Source organism: Eulemur rufifrons, chromosome 9 (genome assembly GCF_041146395.1).
Source record: "Eulemur rufifrons isolate Redbay chromosome 9, OSU_ERuf_1, whole genome shotgun sequence".
Taxonomy (NCBI): domain Eukaryota; kingdom Metazoa; phylum Chordata; class Mammalia; order Primates; family Lemuridae; genus Eulemur; species Eulemur rufifrons.
In genome coordinates, this window is record NC_090991.1 from 24679044 (window position 1) to 24701769 (window position 22726).

The 22726-nt window shown below is 35.0% G+C and overlaps 1 protein-coding gene and 1 non-coding gene across 10 annotated transcripts in view; both read left to right on the forward strand.

The window, feature by feature from the left end:
- The window catches only part of BCAS3 (BCAS3 microtubule associated cell migration factor), a 555013-nt gene that overhangs the window by 58904 nt on the left and 473383 nt on the right, over positions 1–22726 (forward strand). The window lies entirely within an intron of this gene.
- Positions 1799–1860, forward strand: LOC138392741 (U7 small nuclear RNA). Its single transcript, XR_011235020.1, has one exon. It is a non-coding gene; the product is annotated as a U7 small nuclear RNA (small nuclear RNA).

The window sequence follows — 22726 nt, forward strand, 5'->3', positions numbered from 1 at the left end:
GTGTAATTCACAGAGGCAGACTTTTCTTTCTCGTTTTATTTGTGAAGTGCTTTTGTTTATACTTAGTGATGTTCAACTTTCTCAACTTTTAACGCAGAAATACTTCATAAAATATCTAATTAGTATAATTTTTTTTAGAAGTAAGTTTAGTTTACTTTCCTATTTAAAAAAGATTTCTTCTTCCTCTATAGTAAACTTATTTAAAAATATATTAGATTTAAAATACCGTTTTACCTGGGTAATTGTCCTTTATGACTTGAACAAATCTCTTGTGTGTAGCTTTTATTGTATTTGATTAATTTTTTAGATTTTCTTTTTAAAGACTAGTCAAGTGTAGTAGTGATAAGGGGAGAAAAGAGTAGAACAAGGAGTTGGATCTGTAACTGACTGTGAACAATCAATTGCTATAACTCACTGCCTTTGGACCAGCCTTTTAGATTTTTTTTTAATGTTACACATGCCACTGATCACATAGAATATAATGGAAAATAGTAATACCCCACAGCTCTCTTTTTACCCATTTTGCTTTATTCCTTCATTATGATAGATGTAGCAGTTTCCTGAAAAAGGATGTGTGGGAAATCTTGTCTGTCTGAAGATTTCTTTATTCTTCCTTAACTCTTGATTGATAATTTGGCTGGATAACAAATACTTGTTTGCAATAATGTTACTCAGAATTTTGAAGGCATTGGTTTACTGTTATGTTGGAGACTCTGAGGCCATTTTGTCACCTTTTTCTTTGTATGTGGCTTGTTTTTCTTTCTGGGAACTCAGAATTTTGGCTTTGCTCCCCATGTTCTGAAACTTTGCAACCTTGTATCTTGAATAATATATTCCCTGCCTCTTTATGGCCACAATCAATAATTGATCACTTTCATGTCAGGTGTGGTGGCACATGCCTATTTTCCCAGCTACTTGGGAGGCTGAGGTGGGAGGATTGCTTGAGGCCAGGAGTTTGAGTTCAGCCTGGGGAACATAGCAAGACTCTATGTCTTAAAAAGAAAAAAGAAAGAAAAGAAAAGAAAGAAAGAAAAAATTTCATCACTTTCTTAATTAGTATAGATCTGCTTTAGAATTTTTTTCAATACATATTCCAGAAAGCTATAAATAATTGGTATTAGTATATCAGATAGAAATGGTTACTAGCCATTTTTCAAATCTTCCCTTTTACAACTTAATTCCAACTAAAATAAATTGTCTTATTCATTACTCTAAGTAGCCATTTTGGTTTTTAGCACCTCACTTGTGGAATAAAATATATCAATATGTATACTTTAAATATACAAGTCAAAAATTTTATATGGTTATAGACTTTATGCTCATCAATGTTATTTCTGAGGAATAGAATCAGAGAAGACTTTTACTTCTATATATTTTTCTCTTCTTTCTTTTTTTCCCCCCAGGGATAGCATTGATGGCAATGTTTTTTAATTTCTTAAAGTAAGGGCCATGTATGGAGGCTGAGGCAGGAGGATCACTTAAGCGCAGGAGTTTTAGGTTGCAGTGAGCTATGATGATGCCACTGCACCCTAGCTGGGGTGACAGAGCAAGACTCTGTCTCAAAAAAAAAAAAAAAGCAAAAAAAAAAAAAAAAGCAAGGACCCATGTAATTCTAACCACTGAAAATATTTGTTATAAAAATTCAAGTAATACTGAAATATGGGAAGTGAAAATTCACGTGGTCCTGTTTTAGCAGAGGTTAACCTGACTACCTCTTTCTTTTCTTTTTATACTTCCTCAGATATTGAGCATGTACTGTATGGTCTATATTAATAGTTTATGGTATATATTTCCAGTGTAGTGTTAGAGCTCTTTTAGAATTTGTCTAGCTGGTTTTCCATTTCTCACTGGAAGACCCCCACAAATTTAAAAAAATATATGGTACATATTTCCAGATTTTTTGCCCCGTAACTATTCACATTTGCATACAACTTCCTCATATTATTATGTCCCAGGACTGATTCAAGTTCTTTACATGTATTATATGTTTTCACCGATGCGTGTGTGGGGGGGTGTTTTTCCATAATAGTTTATACTGTGAACATTGTTTCATTTCAAAACTTGTGAATTTCTTTCATTATTGCTAAAAATTATGTAACATTGCATTGTATGGGCATTTATATTGTTTTCAACTTTATCCCTATTACTATTAATAAGTTATGTTGTCATACACTTTCATGTATACCATTTCAAAAAATATACAAGGAAGTTGTTTTAGGATAACTCCCAGACGGGGAATTGCTCAAAGGATCTATACACTTAAAATTTGGATACCTGTTGTAAAATTGCCTCTTAGGATATATCGACAACTATATATGAGAATTTCTTTTCTCCTTATTCTATCCTATACTGGCTATTATGAATTTTTTCAATCTTTTCCTATCTGGATGGCAGAAAATCCTACTCATACATAATTTTTTGATCCTTGATTACTAGGAAGAGTAGAAAATTCTCATATTTTTGCTATTCCTTAATACCATGTTTGTTTGTATACTTTACTCCTTATTGGTTTGAGCTCTTTATTAAGTTTCATGGTGAGAAAGTCCTTCCGTATTTCCTCATGTCTAATTTTAATCATGACTTTCCTTGAAAGTTTAAAAATTTTTCTATTTTGTTATCTTTTTTTCTCTTACATTTTCTGTATTGTTTATCATAAAGAAGTAGTTCTTTCCTTGCCAGTCTCTGATTTTCATATATTTTAGAGGACATTTCTCTTTCATCGTGGACTTTCCCCTACTCTAAGGTTAGCTCTTTGGAATAACAGGAACTGTGATTTCTCATGTTTGCATTCTTTTGTGTAACATGTGCCATATGAGGGGTACCCCCAAATGAATTTATTCAGTATTTCATAGGAGATAATCTAGAACTCTGCTTCTTGTAACATGTTGTTTATCTATTATCAGTGACCAAAGGATGCTGTTTTTTTAATACTACTAGAGCTTATAATTGTTAGGAATTACATTAGCCTTGTTTCCTTATTGCTCATGGATAAAGGCATCATTTTGACCTTGGACTATTTCTTAGAAATGCAGGTTCAACTTTATTCTTTATCATTAGGAGTTCAGTGTCCTGAACACCTGAACATTCTCCATATATGAATGTTTTAGAACAAATTCTTATAACCCAGTGTGGTTATTCTGAGGATAGAAGGACTCTTTGAAGGTACAGTTCGCTGAAGTGTCTATGGGCCACATTTATGGCACTCATCTCAAAATCCTGAGCAGCAACTTGGTTTATTTCTTCTAGATTGTTTCAGCCTCCTCACCTGTAAATTAGAATAATAGTACTTACTTGAAAGGTGCTATTATTTTTAGTTCTGCTATACACAGAATTCACAACTGCACATCTCAAAATGTTAACACTACATGTTCAGTATTTTTCTTAAGATAAAACTACCTATTTTATTTTTTTCAGACAAGTTAAATGTAGTTTTTATCATATTCAGAAAATAACTATTTGATTTTTTCAGTTATATAAAGCCAGAATTTATGATTAGTTTCTCTAGGTGTTGCTGTATTTTTTTTTTTTTTGGTGTAAAGTTTTAACTCTGCTTAAACAAGTAAATCTTATAACACATGCACACACACACACACACACACACACACACACACAGTCTGTTCAGTCAAAACACTAGCAGACCTCCAAAAGTAGGCCAACTGACAGTTGCTTACAGTCATCATCAGTATGTTGCAAAGAAGAGGAAACAGGCTTATTGACATTTTAAATGGCTAAACTATGAGATTTAGGGCTTCTCTAATGTTTTCTGCTCTAATTACTTTTCAGTTTGCTTTGTGTATTGTGTATTTTTTTCATAACACCTAGTCTTTACCATTGAGGTCTTACTGCGTGTGATCATTTAGGTTTTTAAAATATTTTGCTAAGCCTGTGATTGAGGTAAATTGTAACTTGGGAACATATGTTCGGTTCATACTAAATTTCTTTGATGTTTTTGGTAAGAGAACAGTGTTTCTAAGGAAGAATATCTGCCTTAGTGGTGCTGCTTTTTTAGTTTTGGTGATGTCATGGTATTGGAATTGAGAAATTATTCTAAAAGTGTTCTCAGTTTATATCTATCTGAATCCTGTCATTAGGGCCTTTTCCTGTGAGAGCTACAGAGAGAGTATTTTGAACAGAAAAGACGAAATGAATTTATAAATTAAGTGAATTATATATTGCTTGATATTTTTCAGATGTCATTTTAGGTTGACATTATCATTATAATTATATATTATCACCACTTTATCATTATTCTATAAGGTAAGTACTATTATTCTAATTTACAGGTGAGGAGACTGAAATTTCAGAGCAATTAAGTGACTGGCATAAAGTCATAAAGTTGATAAGGGGTGAAGTTGAAATTTATACTTTAAAGCTCACCTCACTTAGGCCTCACAGTCTCCCAGTATATGATTTTTCCATTACTACAGGGAAACATTTTTACCAAATCCAGGTGTTTCTAGGCTACCTCGCTCACTGCAGAAATCACACATTTGTATATTCATTGCAATATGTAAAAAGTAATTATGTTTATGTTTTTCCATTTTGAAGGTCTAAAATACCTTCAATTATCTCAGTGTCTTCATTATATTTGGAACCCTTGGCTGTTTAGTCTAAGGATGACGTACAATGAAAATAGTCAATATGGGGACCAATATATAGAGAAGCCCTTGGCCTACATTACTACATGTAAATTTTAAACTGTTGGGACAAGTATGTCACAAAGACAGCAATAACCTATTTAAATTTCTTTCACCTTAAATCAAATCATGCCTTTAAAAAGAAATGTTGGTTCCCTTTTACATGACTTGGAATAAATTATTTAAAGTACATCAAAAGGATTGGTGACTGATAACTCAAATCAGGTTTTTTAAAAGGGTGTAACATGAAGCAGGTAAATTCTGTGTGAGCTTAATGATTCTGGCCCAAATATGAAATGAGTCTTCAGTTGACTTGGGTAAATACCAAGGAGCATGATTTGAGCATTGTATGGTAAGCGCATGTTTAGTTTTGTAAGAAACTGCAAAACTGTCTTCCAAACTGGCTTCACCATTTTGCATTTCCACCAGCAATGAATGGAAGCTTTGTAGCACGCGTCCTCACCAGCATTTGGTGATGTCAATGTGCTGGAATTTGACCATCTTATAGCTGTGCAATTGTATCTTATTATTTAAACTTCCAATTCCCTAATAATATATGATTATTTTCTTTGCCGTGTCTGTCTGTCTGTCTTTCTTTTTTCTTTCTTTCTTTTTCTTTTTTTTGAGACAGCGTCTTGCTCCATTGCCCAGGCTGGAGTGCAGTGGTGTCATTACAGCTCACTGCAACCTCACACTCCTGGGCTTAAGCAATCCTGCCTCAGCCTCCTAAGTAGCTAGGACTATAGGTGTGCACTACCATACCTAGCTAATGCAGTGTCTTTTGCAAAGCATATTCAAATATTTTTTCTTTCTCTCCTCTACATGGATTTTAGCTTACTTGATACTGTTTCACAACTCACTGATGCTCTGTATTCATTTTTTTAGTCTTTTTTCCCCTCCTCTGTTTCCAATAGTTTCTGTTGGTGCCTCTTCATGTTTCCTATTTTCTTTCTTCTGCATTATCTAACTTGTATAACTTTCATCTCAGACACTGTATTTTTTATTTGTAGTGTAGGCATTTATGTGTGGAGACAGAGACAGATCTTCCATGTCTTTTTAACCTGCTCACTTTCCTCTACTTTCTTAGATAAATAGAGTATGTTTATCACAGCAATTTTTATGATATCTATCTGATTCTATTAACTGATTTTTCTCCTTACTATGGGTTATATTTTCCTTTTTTTTTTTTTTTTTTGCATGCCTTGAAACTTTTGTTTGTATGCCACACTGTAGATTTTATGTTCCTAAAGCTATTTTGTATTTGTTTAAATATTTTTGGGCTTTGTGCTAGTGCATTGTTAAATTACTTGGCAATAAATTGATTCCTTTAGTACTTTAGCCATTAGTCTAGAGCAGGGGTCTCCAGACATTTTCTTAAAAGGGTTAAATATTATAGTAGGTATTTTAGGCTTGTGGGCCATGTAGTGTCTGTCCCAACTATTCCACTATTCATTTCTGTCATTGTTGAGTAAAAACAGCCATTTATAGTACTTAAATGAATGGGTAGTGAGTTGGGGCATTCACAGGGCTCACGTTAATTATTTCTCTTGTCTTGGGCTGCCTGTTGTTGAATGTCTGAAAACCATTTTTTTTATACATTTTATATTTCTTAAGTTTTTCTGGCAGGGGATAAATCTGATACCTGTTACTCCATTATGGCTAGATACAGAAGTTCAGTATTTTTCTTTGATTCTATATTTTGGATAATTTTTCTTGAGATTACTTAGAACACTACTTGGCACACAATAAAAGCTTTTTGTAAATAAAAGAAATACATTTAAAATTGAATTTTATTTGTAAGACAGTTTAAAAAATGTAATATATTTTTGGAGAAGTTAAATCTCAAACCCTTTGAAAAATATAAGCATTACAGAGAAACTTTTGGAAGTATCATAGCATTAAATGTGTTCTTTCTGGTGCTAGATGTACTAGCAAAAGAAAATGATAAAAACACCAAGGGATTCTTTTATTTCTTTTGATCTCATGAATAGGTAAAGGAGTCTTAAACTTTCCTTCTCCTCTTAGCTATCATCAAGGGACTACTATGATTCTTGCCTTTCAGAGACTGGCATCCTTTTTTTCCCCTTTCCCCATGATGCTTTTAGTCTTAAAAACAAGAATTGTAGGCCTTTGTTGTTATCATTTGAACTATCTTCGTGGCACTTACTGTTTAACCTAGTTTTCATTGAATTTGTTCCTTTTGTTGATGTTACTGTACTTTGCAGTTTCTATGTATATATGAGTTTACTTGGGAATATTTTGGAATTTTTATTTTTTTCATATGTAGAACATGGAAATAATCTAATTTGAAGCCATATGAATTTATAGAGCTTTATAGTTAGCAGCAAGAACCAGACACATGAACTAATAAAAAATACCTCCTAATTTTAAAATATGGAAAACCAAAACTGTGTGTGTGTGCGAAGGAATGATAAACACAAGGTTTAGGGTAGTGACTAGCTGATAGTGGGTGACAGGATTTAATATGTATGAATTTGTATAAGTAAATGAAAAGTATTGGCAATTTTTAAACTTCTCATGAATGATAGGTTGATAGGTGTTTCTATTAAAATATAAAGAAGAGGTCTGTGCGTTCACCATTGAAGGTAAATGAACCAAGGTTTATTAATGGTCTAATTCTTTGTACTCAGTGCCCAAGGTAGAGAGGAGAAAGATGCAAACAAGAGAAATGGAATATGGCAGTCTTTACTGGGTTGGAAATAAAGAATTAGAAATGTGAATTAGAGATTGAAACAAAGTTTAGAGTGAAGAATTGAAAGAGAGACTTATGTCTCTCTGTATGTGTTTTGCCTTGAGAATTTTTCTTTGTATAAAGTTGGGTTCCTTAATTTGCTAATATTTTAAATTTAACAGTATTAACTCAGTTTTGCACTTTTAAAGTACTCTTGTGGGTGCGTCTGTATGTATTTCTTTTCCTCTCTAATCAGCATGACTGCATATGTAGAGCTATAATAATATCTGCTTGATATTTTTATTCATATTTTTGAAAATGCCACTGTGATATGATCTCATGTTAGTCATTTAAACTTTATATGTTACTATTTATAGCTTTCGAAATGTAAATAATGGCCTTCTTTAACCTACCTTATGGGAATATCATGAGAACAGATGAAGTAAACTACATTTAAAAAGTTTCTGCTCGGCATGGTGGCTCATGCCTGTAATCCTAGCACTCTGGGAGGCTGAGGCAGGAGGATTGCCTGAGCTCAGGAGTTCGAGACCAGCCTGAGCAAGAGCGAGGCCCTGTCTCTATTAAAAATAGAAAAATTAGCTGAGCATTGTGGAGTGTGCCTGTAGTCCTACCTACTCAGGAGGCTGGGGCAGGAGGATCACTTGAGCCCTGGAGTTTGAGGCTGCAGTGAGCTACAGTGACACCACTGCACTCTACCCAGGGCAACAGAGTGAGGCTCTGTTACAAAAGAAAAGAAAAAAAAAATTTTTTTTTCACTGATGAAATGGCGAACATCATGTAAGTATCACGAGGGAGCTTCATGACCTCCACGCCACCATTGGCAGGAGGGAAGAAGTGGCTCCAGAATTCTTGGTGTCTCTCCCACATTATACTCAAAAAAGCTTTGCCACCACTACTGTGAGACAGACCATGGGCACAGGCACTGAGTTCCTTAAGTTCTTTATCCTTGCTTACCTCAGTCACCAAAAGAAGCTCAAAATTCACAGGTCATTTCTCATCCTCACACTTTCTCCATATGTCATTCACTTTTTAAACTTCATCTCTCTATTAATTCCCCCACCTTCTCCACTGCTCACCCTAACTCCTGAAACCTATTGACGGGGCCCTCTTGGAAGTCACTGTCCATCATCTGCAAAATCCCTTATATCCTCAACCTCTTATAATTTTTTCCCCTTTTTCATATTTTGTCATCTTTCTTGGTTGTTACCTTTCAGGTTTTGAAGAATAGATTTTTATCTCATGGTTTTTCTCCAATACCGCTCCTTTCACAATTCCTAATAATAAACATATTTTAATGTGCTTACTTCAAATACCTATGTCTTTTTTGTCGAAATGACTATTTATGTGTTTTGCAAATTACTGCTGAGTATAGAGAGTTATTTACATATTTTTGATACAGATCATTTGTTGGATATATGCTTTTCAAGTATTTTCCTTCTGTCTGTGCCTTATCTGATTTTGAATGAAGTCTAAGTTACCATCTTTTTCTTTTATCGATTGTGCCTTTCATGTCAGTTCTAAGAACTCAGTAAACCTGTAACATCTCCTGTCTGGAGTTCGTAATTTTCCCATTTGTCTCTCTGTCTCCCCTTCTCAAACATATTTCATCTTCACTTAACAGAATATATTTTTAATTATTTTGATAAAAGATGATCCAGGATAGTACTGTTATATGAAATTCATTTATGTGCTTGTTTCATTGTGTGGTGGAGCAAAATTTTAAATTAATAAAATTGTCTTGTATAACTCAATAAATATTTTCAAACGAGAGTAGGAACAAGAATATTTCCTCATTTATTTCCTCATTTATAATTTGACACAAAGTAGTAAAGATTCAAATGTTCATTATTAACTTTGATAGTCTCTTTTCTTTCTCATATTCAGGTATTGTTATGCTTAGGAAATTGGTCCTTACTCAGCAAGAACTTTGTATCACTCAGCAAGACTTACTTTCCTGCAGTCTGTGAATCTTTAAAGGAACTGGACAGACTCCCAAAATTTACTATTGGGATATAGTTGAAATCTGATTGGCATGAGTGGTCTTATATCTCTTTGTAAGAGGATAGATCTACTATGTAAAAAGATCAACGCAAGCATTTGACCGGACAGTATAGTGGTATTTTGTTTTTGTTTTTAAGAGACAGGGTCTCACTTTGTTGCTTCGGCTGAAGTGCAGTGGTGCAATCATAGTTCACTGCAGCTTCATACTCCTGAGCTCAAGTGATCTTCTTTCTCAGTTTCTTGAGTACCTGGAACTACAGGCATGTGCCACCATGCCTGCCTAATTTTTAAAATTTTTGTAGAAATGGGATCTTGCTGTGTTGCCCAGGCTGGTCTTAAACTCCTGGCCTCAAGTGATCTTCCTACCTCTGCCTCCTGAGTTGTTGTGATTACAGGCGTGAGCCACTATGCTTGGCTCAGTAGTGTTCTTTTTGCTAGAAGTTGAGTGGTTTATACATGTGTGTTGGGTGTATACTATAAGTAGTATGTGATTGTGTGGAAAGATAAAGGTACGAGTTGTGTACATATTAACACATTTTTATTGTAAATTTTTTGTGTCTAATGTAGATTTATTTCTAGACAGCTATTTGAATAAACATCTAAATATTCTTTTTTGCAATATACTTTTTGGATAATGAATGTTAATGTTCTTAATTTGTCCTAATACAGCCTTGATTCTAACCACATTATACAACAGATTGAGCATGCCTAATCCAAAAATCCGAAATCCAAAATGCTCCAAAGTCCAAAACTTTTTGAGTGCTAACATGATGCCACAAGTGGAAAATTCCACACATAAGTACTTAACACAAAATTTGTTTCATCCGCAAAATTATTTAAAATACTGTATAAAATTACCTGCGGGCTAAGTGTATAAGGTATATATGAAACAAAGGAATTTCGTGTTTAGACTTGGGTCCCATCTCCAAGATATCTCATTATGTATATACAAATATTCCAGAATCTGGAGAAAAACCCTGAAATCTGAAACATTTCTAGTCCCAAGCATTTCAGATGAAGCGGGCTCAACCTATACCATTCATTGAGTTTTTGTAACTCTTGCAAAGATGGTATGATTATGTTTGGAAAATTTTCTTGCTGCTATTTAATATATATAGACCTTTAAAAAGTAAGAGATAAGGCAAGGCTCTGTTATGGTTACTGGAACTTAGTATATATTACAGTTTTTTTTTTGGTAAATATCTAAATGTAAAAACTTTTTGTCATGTTAGCACTTTAGGTAACTTCTCATACACAGAGATTTATTAGTGCTTAAATAGATCTTTTAACACAAACTTTTGATAATTTGCTTGGAAAGTAGTTCCACCTAAGCTGTGGTGCAGAGCTTCCGATTATAATTTATATCTACTCAAAGCATGAAGGGATGACATATGACTCTGATGGGAGCATATTAGTAGTGTTGCTGCTTCTAATTCCCAGGGTGAGATCCTTTATACCTTTCTTAGAGTGACAGCTAATTTAGTCTTAAATTTTTTGAAATACTTTCCTAAGCTAATTATAGAATTTCTGTCTATATTAGATTTATATGCAGATGTTTAAATTTTGGCCCTTCAAGGTAATTTGCCACCATAGTTCTGTTTTGTTTTGTCCTTTTAGGCATCTTTTTCAAATAAAGAATTTATTTCCTTCTGCTCCTTGTTTTTCGTCTTCAGCATAATTATATTTGGATCATATTTCTTCTTATTTTCTCTGTTTTATTCCCACATGTCTTTTTAAAAATGAATGAATTAATTTTTTTTTTTTTTAAAAGAGACGGACTCACTCTTTCACTCAGGCTGGAGTACAGTGCATGATCATAGCTCTCTGCAGCCTCAAACTCCTGGGCTTAAAGCGATCCTCCTACCTCAGCCTCCAGAGTAGCTGGGACTACAGGCACGTGCCACCATGCCCGGCTAATTTCTTAAACTTTTTGTAGAGATGGGATTTTGCCTTGTTGCCCAGGCTGGTCCTCAAACTCCTGGCCTCGAGCAATCCTCCTGTCTTGGCCTCCCAAAGTGCGGGGATTATAGGCATGAGCCACTGTGCCCAGCCTTATTCCTACATTTCTTTTTCCCTATTCTTCAAAAAGAATTTAAAAACAAATTTTTATAAAAATGAATTGTATAATTACATGTATATCTTTACCCATTTTCCCATTAGTTCCATTTCTTTTTACATTAGTTACTATAGTAACAGTTGGTATACAAGGGCTGTCTGGGAAGTATCCAGCCATAGTGACCCTTCTCATTATAACAATGACTGTATACTTTCTGAGCAGCTGTCTTACATGTTTCCAGATCTTCTAGGTGAGAATTTCTTTTTAGTCTGCTGGAGATTTAACCAAGCTTTTTAGTTCTGCCTTTTTATAATTCTGGAAAATTCTCTGCCAATTTATCTCTTTGATTATCATATTTTTAATTCTTTCTGTCCACCCTCTATTGTTGCCCTCACCATCCTCCACATAGAACTTTCTGTCTGAAGTTCAACATACCAGATGAATAACCTAGCTAAAACAGACTTTCATGAAAGCAAAAGAAATGTACACCAGCTACATAGTTTTTTTTTTTTTTTGGCTTAAATAAGAACTAAAGACTGGGCACGGTGACTCACCTGTAATTCTAGCACTCTGGGAGGCCGAGGCAGGAGGATCGCTTGAGCTCAGGAGTTTGAGACCAGCCTGAGAAGGGTTAGACCCCATGTGTACTAAAAATAGAAAAAATGAAATTAGCCGGCCGTGATGATGTGCACCTGTAATCCTAGCTACTCGGGAGGCTGAGGCAGGAAGATCACTTGAGCCCAGGAGCTTGAGGTTGCTGTGAGATAGGGTGATGCCATGGCACTCTAGCCCAGGTGACAGAGTGAGACTCCCATCTCAAAAAAAAAAAAAGACTAAAAATTAAGGATGACCAGCATATGAGGACTCCAGAAGTTTCCTGCTGAGGAGGGTTGACTTGAAAGTTTTATCTGTTGCATTCTTTAAAATAGCTTGTAGCACATTGTGAGACCTAATAATTGTTGCTTAATAATTACCTGCTGTATTTATATAATAGTTATATAAATTTTATTATTTTACCAACTTTTAAACATCACAGTTCCAGAATTCCTCCATTTTATCTTTGTTCATGATAATAACTACCACTTCTTGAGCACTTGGTATGCTCAAGGTAGGTATTATCTCCACTTTACAGATGTGGCAGTTGAAGATCAGAATTAAGGTTATAAACCAATTAATTGTGAAAGCTAGGTTTGAAATCCATGCGTATCTGACTTAAAATCCTACGCTTTCTATTTTCTATATTACTGCTGTTCAGGTCAAGTGTTGTGACTAGAAAATATCTTAGTTGGTCTTTCAAAATTCTACATTAAGGCTTAACATACGATAATTAAACTTGAGGTCTGAAATGTGTGCATATGTATATTTACATACTTGTGTACATAAAAATAGATATTTCCAGGGGGAGGAAAGGATAAATAGAGCACACAGGTTTTTTAGGGCAGTGAAATACTGGATATGATATTGTAAGGTGGATATGTTATATATATTTATTCAAACCCGCAGATTAGAATGTGTACAACACCAATAGTGATCCACAGTGTAAACTATGGACTTTGGGTGATAATGATGTTTCAGTGTAGGTTTGTCAATTGTTCAGTCAACAAATGTTGGTAATTGGGTAGACTGAGTCTGTGTAGGGACAGGGGGATATTTGGGAGATATTAGTACTTTCTTCTCAATTTTACTTTGTACCTAAATAAAATAATATCTTAAATAAACAAAAAGATCTTTCCTAAGCATCTTATGATTTTTGGTAACACAGTTCTATTATCATAATAGCTAGATAATAGATTTCTCATCATTAACTTCCTGTTTGTGTTCCCTGGGCATCTTTGGTCTTAACTAAATGTATCCCCCCACATCCTCAGTATATGTGTGTGTATGTATATATATAAATATATGTTTCTATATTAGTGTAAATTATGAGATAATACTATGTGTATGGTTTGAGACTAATTCTACTTTTTTAGTTTATTTCTCATTTTATAGCATTCTCTTTGAATTCTCTAGAGTTCTTTATGGCCATTTGTAGTGTGCAGTGAGAGTTGGCCACACAAAGTTTGCTTAAATATGGGGCCGTGGTGAGATATGGCTGGGTGAACATAGAAATGAAGTGTAATATAAAGCAGTACTCTGCTGTAGAATGCCAGGAAAGTATGTTTACATCTGGAACATGGTCACAATTCTATATTAAATAATGCAGTCAGGCATGTAATATGCCTAAGTTTAAAAGCTCTTTCATTGAAGATGTTAGTCATCTAAAGAACTGTAGCCTTTAAAATTTGAGAATATGGAGTAAAGAAAAGGTCTCAATATAAAATAACCGACTTTTAAAAATTAGTGAAAATACTTAGTGTTAATGGGATGTATTCTTACAAATTTGGGGAGGAATGTGAATTTTAAAAGCGTTTTTGGAAAGTAACTCAGCAAGCGATATTTACTGAATTAAATATATCTAGCAATTCCACACATGCTCTTTATGTTAGTAATTTCATTTTTGAAAGCCTATTTCATTGGAACAAAAGTATTAGCATATTTATAATAATCTTTATAGTCAGAGAGTCAGTAGGAATAGTTAAATAAATTGTTATAGCCATATATTATGAAACTATTAAACACTGAGGTAGATGTGTATTTGTTGACCTGGGGGGATTTACATGAAGTATTGAGTGAGGAAAAAAGATGGCAGAGCAATACATATACTGTGATCCATTTTGTAAAACAAGTATGTAAAAAAAAATCTCTTCTATATTTAACAGCATACAGTCAGCTCCCATATCCGTGGATTGCACATTGATGGATTCAACCAACGTTGTATCAGAAATATTCAGGGAAAAAAATTTTGTCTGTACTGAGTATATACAGACTTTTCCTCCCTTATCATTATTCCCTAAGCAATACATTATGACAACTATTTAATAGCATTTACATTGGATTAGGTAGTATAAAGTAATCTAGAGATGATTTAAAGCACATGGAAGGATGTGTGTAGGTTATATGCAAATATTATGCCATTTTACATCAAGAACTTGAGCACCCACAGATTTTGGTATCTGAGAGAGGTCCTGGAACCAATCCCTCACCGATACCAAGGGACAACTGTGCATGTTTTTGTTCATGATTGAATGACTATACATAAAGTTATAGAAGCAATTTCAGGGTATTAGTAAATGCTTACTTGGACATATTGGCAGAATGTGAAAATATATACAGTATGTGTCAATGAAAATACATGTATATTACTGTAAATATGTAAACATTTTAGTTTGCTCGTTGGTGAGACCAATGAACGTTAATTGACTTTGGTCATGTTAAACGGTGCTCATGTTTGCAGTTCAGCAATTAAAATGAAACAGAGGCTAGTTATTCCAAGTGCTTAGTCTAAGGTTATTTTGTTTTTCAGTTAACATTTGTCTAGGAAGTTCAGGCTACAACTTGTTAAAGCTTTGTTTTATATTGGCAATCACTTTTAATGTTGAAGCAATTATTTGCGGTGAATTGGATTACTTTTTATTCTAATTTGTATGTTTTTCAACTTTTTTTTTTTTTTTTTTTTTTTTTTGAGACAGAGTCTCACTTTGTTGCCCAGGCTAGAGTGAGTGCCATGGCGTCAGCCTAGCTCACAGCAACCTCAAACTCCTGAGCTCAAGGGATCCTCCTGTCTCAGCCTCCCGAGTAGTTGGGACTACAGGCATGCACCACCATGCCCGGCTAATTTTTTCTATATATATTTTTAGCTGTCCATATAATTTCTTTCTATTTTTTAGTAGAGATGGGGTCTCGCTCTTGCTCAGGCTGGTCTCGAACTCCTGAGCTCAAACGATCCGCCCACCTCGGCCTCCCAGAGTGCTAGGATTACAGGCGTGAGCCACCGCGCCCGGCCTGTTTTTCAACTTTATCTTTTGAAAGACATCAAACCTCCATAAAGGTAAAAAGTATATGATAATGAACACCTGTATATCTGTCACCTAGACCAATTATTAATATTTTGTCACATTTTGGAAAAAAAAGAAGTAAAAGCCCACCTCTTGTCTTACCACTCTAATCAGCCACTGTTAATGTTATGCAGTTTATATCCTTTGACACTGAACATGTTTCTTACTTGCTTAAATTTTTAAATGCAGGTATAATTTATAGTAGGTAAATGCATGGATTCATATGTTACAGACTGAGTTTTGACAAATGTATACACTGTTATAATCTATACCTCTTTCTACAAAGGTAGCATTTTCATCACCCGTGAAAGTTCCTACATACCATTTCCCAGTCACCCTCATCTCTCACAGAGGCTTCAGTACTATTCTAATTTCTTTCACCTTAGAGAGTAGTTTTCCTGGCTTTTAATGTTATTGTTGTTTTTGTTGGCACCAAAGGCATATCCTAGCTTTATTAAAGGGCCTGTGCCGCAGAGTCAATATATAAACACAAAAAGTCCCATCAGTTTAATAACACTGGAAAACCCCCAAAATGAAAAACTGAGGCCGGGACATAAGGAGCCCTGCTCAAGGCACCAGGCCTGGCCGCAGGGTCCTCGGTATTGCTGTTGCTATGAGGTTGGGGGGCTGTGAACGTCCTGTGGGAGCCTCTGTTCACCTGGGTCATGGACCCTTACTTTTTCTGGGGTGTGCTCAGCTTCTGCATGCCCCAGATCTTGTCCAGCAGGCCAGAGATGAAGGCCTCAGTGGGTTTGTAACAGTCAACCAGAAGCTCTTTGACCCTGGCAGCCCGAGTATTGTCACTCTCCATGTCCAGGAGCTCATCTGTATCAATCTCCAGCTCTGGGATCTCCTCTTCCTGGCGGTCATAGAGGTGACCAGCTCCAGAATCCACTCCTCCAGGTTGAGGCTCTTCCGTAGCTCCTTGCAGTCACATTTGACGGTCACCTTCCCTTGGTGCCTCACTGAGGGCGGTGCCAGGGCCCTCACCTGCACCCCCAGGGGTCTCTGAAAGTATACTTGGGGCCCTGGACCGCCACTGCCTGGCCCAGTGGCCGGTGGTGCCAACTCCCCAACTCCCCTGCAGTGGGACACTGTTTGGCAGGGCAGGCGGTTCAGATTAGCTTAGGGTTTTTGGCTGTGGAGAGGGGAGGGGTGTAGAATTTGGGATGAACATTGTTTTGAGCTATTACAAGTAAGGCTATTATGAATATTCTCATCCAAATCTTTTTGTATCATGGAGTTACATTTTGAGTATGCTGAGCAAATAAATAAATCAACAATATATAACTTGAACAATATGAGATTCTGTTAAGTGCTATGAAGAAATAAATCAGGGTAAGGAGATAGAGCATGATGGAAGATGATCTCTAGAAAGGCCTTTCTGATTAGAAGATATTTTGGCAAAGACCTAAAAAAGTATGCAAGAGAACTATGCAGATCTCTAGTAGGCAACTGGATATTTCTAACCAGAGAGTAGAAAGTACAGCATTACTGAGGCAAGATTATGCTTGGCATTCTCCAATGTGGGTACAGAGTGAGTAATGTGGAGAAATGTCAAGGAGATACTGTCAGCATGGTAAGAAGAGCAAGGCAGGAGTCAAGGATGTCAATAGTGTCTTTTTGTTTCCTAACCAGGAAAGTAGATGAGTGGTTTCACCATAGTAGAGTTGCCACAAACAACAATTGCGTGACGTTTCAATTCTTAAATTTTGCAGCACCGTGATTAGTCCTTTGCATATATTTTCTTTTTCGATACAACAGTCCTATGTGCCCTATTGGTACTTATCCCCGTTTTAAAGATGAGAGGATTAAAATGTTAAGATATTAAGTAAATTAGCCTTTATCAATAATTTTGTTTATAACTTTCAGCAGAGGAGTTGATTTTTTTTTTTTTTTACCCCTTGACAGTAGCTTCTTTTCAGTGAGTAACGGTAACTAACAGAGGAAAGAATTCTGGACCAGCCTTTAGGTTCAGACACGGCATGTAGTACTACAACAGTATGGACAATTTATTTAACCTCTCTTAAGATCAGTTACTCCTTCGTAAAATATTAGTGTTTGGTGCTTTTTAAAGTAGGACAAGTCTAATCCGTGAAAGAGTACAGGGGTCTGATCATCAAAGCGAAATAGAATGTGCCACTAAACGTTAAGGGATACTTCATACACTTAATGTTGAAAAAAATAATGTGTTTAATATACTTTAATAAACTTTTTGAGGTTAGTGTGGGGGCTAAAATATGTACACAATATTTTAGGTATTTGAGGCAAATAGGAAAGATGTATTTGGTGATTACATTTAGGTAAAATATTTCAAAGCGACAAGATTTATGTCCTGTTTCTCTTTCTTATTGGTTGATGGTGCTTAGAGTCTCTCCATCTGTTTTCCTATTTCTTTCTTCTCATCTCATCTTCTACTTCATATCTCTCTTCTCTGTCTCAAAAAACATTTTCCTGTTTAGATAAGAAATAAATCAGAGGATTATTCAATTCATAATGGAGATTGTTTATAGAAATTTGGTAAGAAAATGTAACTTTAGTACACAAGAACCCTAAGAAATCTAAAAATTTACACACAAAATTTATTGACAGTAGAATCAGGTTGTATGGCTAAAAGTTACATCTGTAGAATCTGCCTACATTAGAAAGCTCACATTGAGCATAAGAAAAACTCAACACGGACAAACTGATTAAATTAAACCTATCTTACAAAAATAATTTCAGCAAAATGGAACATGATTTGAAAAGGGATTAACTGAGAAGAATGAATTTAGTTGTTCAATGGAATCCTTCTGGAAAATATTTTATCAGTGAAAATTCATTAGTATTAGCATACTTTTGTATAAAATCTTTATATTCAAGATATCATCCTTAAAGTCAAAAGAGTAGAGTTGGGATATTTCATTATCAGTTGGATTTTTATTTGCCTCTGGATCTGCTTTTGGACCCAGGCAGAAGCAGTTTCTATTTGATGTCTTGAAATCTTTAAGGCTGATTGATGAGCTTAAACTCCTTGGTTTAAATGAGTTTACAATGGTGTGTATGGTGGGGATATTATTTAACATTTTGTGACAGGCAAACTGCTTTGAATTTTGTTGAGTGGGAGAGGAGTTAGTGACTTGGTGGGCAAGCCCATTTTCATTACTTTAATTGTGCGATTTATTAGGATTTTAAGCTTTTTATAAATGTTTTAGTGTTATAGGACAGAATTAAAAGGATTTAGAATAAAAGGAGTTTAACAAAAGGACTTTGCAACAGGATTGCAATAGTTTTTATATTTGATGGATTTGGCTAGCCGCTTTTCATTTCAATCATCATGGTACATTCTGTTAAATGCTGTAGAACAGGTGTGTGTAACGTCACTCTCTCTATTGTACATGCAAATAAACACAGAATTTTATATATAAAAAGTTAATCCGCTGCAATTTGGAGGATTACATTATGGGAGGGTGATGACTCCATTAGGCATCATGAAGAGTACATGCTGTTTATACTGCTTGAAAAAACAAGTTAATAGCTACAATGTTCATGAGATTGTAGAATTTTTATACTAACATGTTAGAATTGTATTTATTCAAGCTATCCACAATAAACTTATTTAAAGGAGAATTAAGATTTTGTTACATTGTTTTCTAACTCTGAAACTAGAATATTTTTTACTGTAGAGCATACCCCACCCCCTCCCCCAGTTAAATTTGGATGTTTTGTTAATATTTGTTTATTGTAGACTCTGGTCTTTTCTACTTGCATGGATTTTCTAGTAGGTGCATTGCGTTTTATGCTGTTCTCAGTATAGGGGTTTTATTTTGTAGTTTAAAATTTTAGTAAGTGTCACGTGGCTGACCTATAGAGAAATGTCTGCTGGACGATCTACCTCAGTAGGTCAGTGAAAACTAATGGAGTTCTTCAGTGCAGGTTTGAGAAAAGCAAACAATCACACCATTCTTGCCAGTATTATTTGCATTTTAAAACTTGATGTTTCATTCATCAAAATATCAAATTGGTATGTATAACAGGGTACAAACTGTAAAGTTGTACAGATCAGGATGTAGAAGGAAAATGGGCATTGTTAAAGGTGAAGGTGAAATATGTAGGCGTGAAGAATTGGCACTGTACAGATGAAGTTCGGTTATAATTAATTTGGAACATAAATACTGTGGGCTTGGAACCAGTTAATTTTTAACTTGTCCTTGGATCAAAAGTCATATTGTTAATTGTGAAATCTGATTTATTTGTTTAGTGCAATCTATAGTAAGTTATGTTTGAATAAACATATTCTGGATGCATTCTCAACACATTGTCACAGATTTGTTTAAAAGATGTAGGCACTTATTGTTATATAATTCTAAAATATTTAAATAATTATAGAGAATTTTATTCATAGACATTGGTTGTGTTTTTAGTTTTATTTTTTTAATTTTTAATCCTTTTTAAAGAGACGGGGTCTCACTATGTTGCGCATGCTGGAATGTAGTGGCTAATCACAGGTGTGATCATAGTGCACCACAGCTTCAACCTCCTGGGCTCAAGTGTCTGGTATTGGTAATATAGTTTGGTGTATAAGATGATAGTACTTGTCTTAATTTTCAGTCTTAATTATTATAATCACACCTAAAAAGTATCATATTGTGTCAAGTCATAGTCTAAATGTGTAGCCATTAACCTGTCTTCTTATAGATTAAACCTTATTATTTTTGGAGGCTCCATTAAAAAGAATTGTTAATGTTACAAATGCTTTTTACCACCCAGCCTAAGAAGTGAAAGAAAAAGAGTTTTGAAGTCCCCTGGCTACACCTCCCAAATGTTTTCTCCTTCTTAAACCCATAAGAGATAAATCCCTATCCTGAGATTAGTGTTTATCTTTTTTGCGTATTTATGCATTTAGTACTTAATGTACACTAAATATCTATCTACCCATCTATCTTATCTATATACATACACACATGCCTTTAAAAAAAATTTATGGTAGAAATCACATAAAATGCAATTTACTTTCTTCATCATTTTGAAGTGTACAGTTCAGTATTGTTATTCACATTGTTTTCCAATAGATCTTTAGAACTTTTTTTTTATCTTGTACAACCGAAACTCTATACCTATCGAACAACTGTCCATTTCCTCCTTCTCCCTAGCCCCTGGCAGCTACTATTCTACTTTCTGTTTAAATGAGTGCTATGGTTTAGATGTTTGCCCCTTCCAAAACTCATGTTGAAATTTGATCCCCAGCATAGCAGTGTTGGGAGTTGGAGCCTCCTGGGAGGTGTTTGGGTCAAAGAGGCACATCCCTTATGCCTTCTCTTGGGGGTGAGTGAGTTTTTGCTTTCTTAGTTCCCACAAGAGCTGGCTGTTAAAAAGGGTATGTCCCCTCCTCCTCCTACCAGGTGATCTCTTTGCACACACTGGCTGCCTTTCTGATTTCTGTTGAGTTGAATAAGCCCGAGACTCTCATCAGATGGAGATGCCCAATCTTAAACTTTCCAGCCACCAGAAGCATAAGCCAAATAAACCTCTTTTCATTATAAACTATTCAGTCTCAGGTATTCTGTTCTAGAAACGCTAAATGGACTAAGACAATGAGTTAATTTATACACGTGAAATCATGCATTATTTGTCTTTTCGTGATTGGCTTATTTCATTTATAATTTTCTCAAGGTTCATTCACACTGTAGCATGTGACAGGATTGCCTTCTTTTTTAAGACTGAATAATATTCCATTCTCTGTATGTAGTAAATTTCCTTTATCCATTCATCCATCAGTGGACTTTTGGGTTGCTTCCACACCTGTTGGCTATTGTGAATAATGCTGCAGTGAACATAGATGTGCAAGAGGTCACTACATTTATTTTTAATGAATAAACATTTTTTCGGAGCAGTTTTTGATTCATAGCAAAATTAAGCACAAAATAGAGTTCATACATACCCCCCATCTCCACTATCTACTTCTTGTGTCATGGTGGCACATTTGTTAATATTGGTGATCCTACACTGACACACCATTATTACCCAAATTCCATACCTTACATTATAATTCACTCTAGGTGTACGTTTTGTGAGTTTTCATAAATGTGTAATGAGATGTTATCTACCATTTTAATATCATACAGAATAGTTTAACTTAAAACTTAAAAATCCTTAAAAATTCTCACGCTCTAGCCTATTCATGTCTTCTTCCCCCGCCAATCTCTGGCAACCATTGATCTTTTTACTGTCTCCATAGTTTTGTCTTTCCCAGAATGTCATATAGTTGGAAACATAGAGTATGTAGCTTTTTCATATTGGCTTCTTTCACTGAGTAACATGCATTTAACTTTCCTTCATTTCTTTTTAATGGCTTGATAGCTCGTTTCCTTTTAGCGCTGAATAATATTATGTCCTTTTGATGTACCACAGTTTATTTATACATTCACTTGCTGAAGAACATCTTGATTGTATCCAAGTTTTGGCAATTGTAAATAAAACAATTATAAATAGACATCCATATACAGGTTTCTGTGTGGACAAAAGTCTTCAGCTCATTTGGGTAAATACCAAGGAGTGTGATTTCAGCATTGTATGGTAAGAGTATGTTTAGTTTTGTAAGAAAGTGCCAAACTGTGTTCCAGTGTGACTGTACCATTTTGTATTCCCATCACCAATATGAGAGCTGTGGCTGGCATCTTCTCCAGCATTTGGTGTTGTCAGTGTTCTGGAATTTGGTCATTCTAATAGATGTAAAATGTTATCTCATTGTTTTAATTTGCAATTCTGTAATGTCATGTGATGTGGAGCATCTTTTCATACGCTTGTTGCCATGTATGTATCTTCCTTGGTGAGGGTGACTATTCAGGTCTTTTGCCCATTTTGTTTTTTTATGGTTGAGATTTAAGACTTTGTATATTTTGGCCAACAGTCCTTTTATTAGGTATGTCTTTTGCAAATATTTTCTCCTTGTCTGTGGCTTGTCTTCTCATTCTTTTGACATATGCACCTTTTTAAACAGCAAAACCTAAGTTATTTAGTATTATAGACAACCATTTTAAAGCAATCCTAGCAAGGAGTTTCCTTTTTATTCCATTTTCCATTTTGAAAAAGCTGTATTGTGCAATAATTACAGATTTACAGGAATTTGTAAAAATACTACAGAGAGGTCTGGTGTTTCCTTCACTCTGGTTTCCCCAATGATTCCATCTTATATAAGTATAAAACAATGTAAAAACCAGCAAATTGGCATTGGTAGAATGCGTGTACATAGTTCTATGCCATTTTATATCACATGTTAACTACCACCACAGTAAGATACAGAACTATTCCATCACCACAGAGATCTCCCTCATGCTACCTCTCCCCACATCCCTAACCCTTGAGAACCATGAATCTGTTTTCCATCCCTATGCTTTTGTCATTT